A 3,635-nucleotide genomic window follows, 5' to 3' on the forward strand; every position below is an offset into this window, starting at 1 on the left:
CTACAGCATGTATTATTTGCATTTGGATTGCTTCATCGTACTTAAATATTGCACTACAGAGAAATGTTTTATCTTAATCAATAGATGAGCTCCTAAAAGGATCATAGCATTTTTTGGAGAAAATTGAGCAAGATAGCTAGGAGTGTAGATTCTGGAGCGTAGCTAGTCTGGATTTGGCTCTCTCTCCTTACTTTCTATGCTGTGTGATTTTGGGCAAGTTGGTGATCATCTCTGATTCTCAGCTCCCTACTCTATTAAAGGGTTTGATAATGCTTCCCTGATAGTGAAGATGAAATCATGTTTGTGAAATTTGTAGTGCTAATATGGTAAATGAGAGAGATCATTTTTGTTTTACTTTTGTGAATTCTTGAGTGGTGGTGGAATTATTGATAAGAAGGGGATTCTGGTGATTAAAAGGTGAAAAAACAAAAACAACCCAATACTGAACCCCCAAAGATAGGATGTTTAATTGGCCTGGCAATAATTTTCTAGGCTGGAGCTAATCCTAGAGAAGTGTGTGACCACTATGAAACAAAAGATACAGGGTCCCCTGCACTCTAACAAGCAGAGAGAAAAAATATTTTTAGGATGAATGCAAAAGATAGCATGGCATAACTATAACGATGGCTAATATTTAAGCACCTACCTTGGTCCAGGCACTGGTCTGTGTGTATGTTCTAAGCACGTGTTGCACGTGTTATCTCATTTGATGCTTTGAAATAGGTATTGTGTTTAACCCCAACTTGGAAACTGAGTAAAAAGAGCCTTAGTGAATTGCCCAAATCCATACTGCCATAAGTGACAGAGCCAGAACTAAATTTATGTGGTTTGGCAACAAAGTCCTCTTTTTCTCTGTTTAATCATTAAGGTGTGTGCCATTTAATTGGCAGCATTTTTTCTTCTTAGTGGTCCATGAAATAATGGTGCATCTTAAAATTGAGGGTGTCTTTCTTGTAATCAAAGATGGTATAGTGACACCCACACACTCACCACAGAGATTTAATCATGTTGGTTTGCTATGAAGTCCTGTACAATTTTTAAAAAAATTAATGTATTTTTTAAGAGATAGGAGTCTTGCTATGTTGCCCAGGTCGGTCTTGAACTCCTAGCTTCAAGCACTCTTCCTGCCTCAGCCTCCAGAGTAGTTTGGATTACAGGCTCCAGTCACGGTGCTTAGCTGGGATCTTTCTTTGTCATCATTCTATTCTGTCTGTCCTACAAATGAAGCAGGCCTTCTGAAGAGGGATGGGGAAGCCAGGAAGGATAACAGCAGGTCTGAAACGGTACATTTAGAACTGTTAGAGTATCTGTTCTTTTCCATGTGTAAGGAAATGCCAACCCGATACCACCCCACCTGCTTCGTAGAGGGGTTTCAACAGTGTGTCTCTGCGGTGATTGTGCTGTTTTGTATCGCCTTGTGTTAATTATTCTTCTGTGCTCTGGGATAAGATCACCACCTTCGGGTTCTCTGAAACATGGATCTTTCTTTCTTTTTTTTTTTTTGAGACGGAGTCTCGCTCTATCGCCCAGGCTGGAGTGCAGTGGCCGGATCTCGGCTCACTGCAAGCTCCGCCTCCCGGGTTTACGCCATTCTCCTGCCTCAGCCTCCAGAGTAGCTGGGACTACAGGCGCCCGCCACCTCGCCCGGCTAGTTTTTTGTATTTTTTAGTAGAGATGGGGTTTCACCGTGTTAGCCAGGATGGTCTCGATCTCCTGACCTCGTGATCCACCCGTCTAGGCCTCCCAAAGTGCTGGGATTACAGGCTTGAGCCACCGCGCTCTGCCGAAACATGGATCTTTCTAGGGATCTAGGAAAGAAGCATGTCCTCAGATAGGTAATGGAAACCCAGAAAGTAGGATAGAGAGAGAAATTCCAGCTTTCTCTGGGCTTTGCTCTCTGGATCTAGATTTTGAGAAGTTTACAATTCAGGGTTGTCCTTGAAGTAGATCCTAAAAGGGACTTCTGCTACAGAGAGGCAAGCTGACAGCAAGATCCCAGACTGTGACTGATAAGCTGTAATTTTCTAACTGATGACCTAGTATTTAGATCCTTGTCCAGGGGCAGGATAGAGCAACCACTCTGCATTTTTAGGCAGAAAGGGATTCACTACAGGAGGTTAGGGGCTTACAGAATATCCAGAAGACCTGGACACATGGTCTCGAGGTTGGGTCACCAGGAGTGATGCTGTAACACTGCAGATCTGTCCTGCCAGGAAAGCTGGCACTTCCGCTACAATCTGTAGGGTGAGGAGTCAAAGGCATTCACTGGTCTCTTGACTTCAGGGCATCTTGTAGTGACTGAATCCAGAAATCAGAAAGCAGTCAATACTGCAGTGCCTCTCAACATCTAGAAGCTGGAATTTGGACAAAAATTTGGACCAAAGCAGAAAAATGCCATGTCTCTGTGACCTGCTTGCTGGCATAGACAGCCACAAAGGATATTGCCTGTGCCTCACCCTACCTTTCCAAACGTGCCAGAGTACATCAATTCTTATCCAGAATCTGATACGCAGGGAATCTGGAAAAGGTACTTTTACAGCTTTTCCAGACTCTGCCATTTAAGAAAGAACAGAAAAGTAGAGAGTGCTCACTGACTGCCAATCAACCACATCTAACACAGTTAGTTTTGTTTTATCACATGAATATATTTTCCTTGATTAGCCTTTAGCCTTGAAGAAAGACCTGTTTAACAGCTCAGACCTTAGGTCAGCTGTACCATAGAGTATAAATGAAATTAATACCTGAGTGGAAGCATCAAATTAGGCAGTGCCGGTCAAGAACTGTGTAGTGTCTAGGATTTTACCCTTTTTCCAAGATGACAAGTTATACTGCTAGGGTTTCATGGATACCGGGGACAAAAGACTCCAGGGTCAGAGACAAAGGATATTATTACTTATGGCAAAGGCAGTAGCCAGAGGGTGAGAATGATGCTTGTGCTGGTTCCCCATGCTCCACAAGTCCCACAGGGTGATGCAAAGAGTTCATTACAGATGCCTGTGCACATGATGGGCTGCATCATGGGAGAGGAGCACTGAGCTTAGAGGATACATTGCTTTTCAATAAGCAGAAACAGCAAGCCGGCTCTTTGCCCAGGGGAAAATATTACCTCATCCCTCCAGGTTGCTGGCTGCAAACACAACTCTAAGAAATGGCCTGGGTAAAGAGTGGTGTGACATTACTACATACACATGCACACACATACATATACACATATATGTTTTCATCCATGGGTCCTGACATAACAGTCATCTGTTCTGATGCTGGGGCACTGTAGGCCTTGGAAGCAGGCCTCAGGAAACACAATCTCTTTCTGACCTTCCCCTGTTCTCTCTTCACCTGCCCAGGGAAGTCCTTCCTTCCTTCCTTCCTTCCTTCCTTCCTTCCTTCCTTCCTTCCTTCCTTATTTCCTTCTTTCCTTCCTTCCTTTCTTTCTCTGTCTTTCTCTCTCTCTCTTTCCTTTCTTTCTTTCGACAGAGTTTCACTCTTGTTACCCAGGCTGGAGTGCAGTGGCATGACCTCGGCTTTCTCTCTCTCTTTCCTTCCTTTCTTCCTCCCTCCTTCCCTCCCTCCCTCCCTCCCTTCCTTCCTTCCTCCTTTCCTTCCATTTTTCCTTTCCTTTCCTTTCCTTTCCTTTC

The sequence above is a fragment of the Rhinopithecus bieti genome, unplaced genomic scaffold, assembly GCF_001698545.2.
Source record: "Rhinopithecus bieti isolate Rb0 unplaced genomic scaffold, ASM169854v2 scaffold_6536, whole genome shotgun sequence".
Classification (NCBI taxonomy): Eukaryota; Metazoa; Chordata; class Mammalia; order Primates; family Cercopithecidae; genus Rhinopithecus; species Rhinopithecus bieti.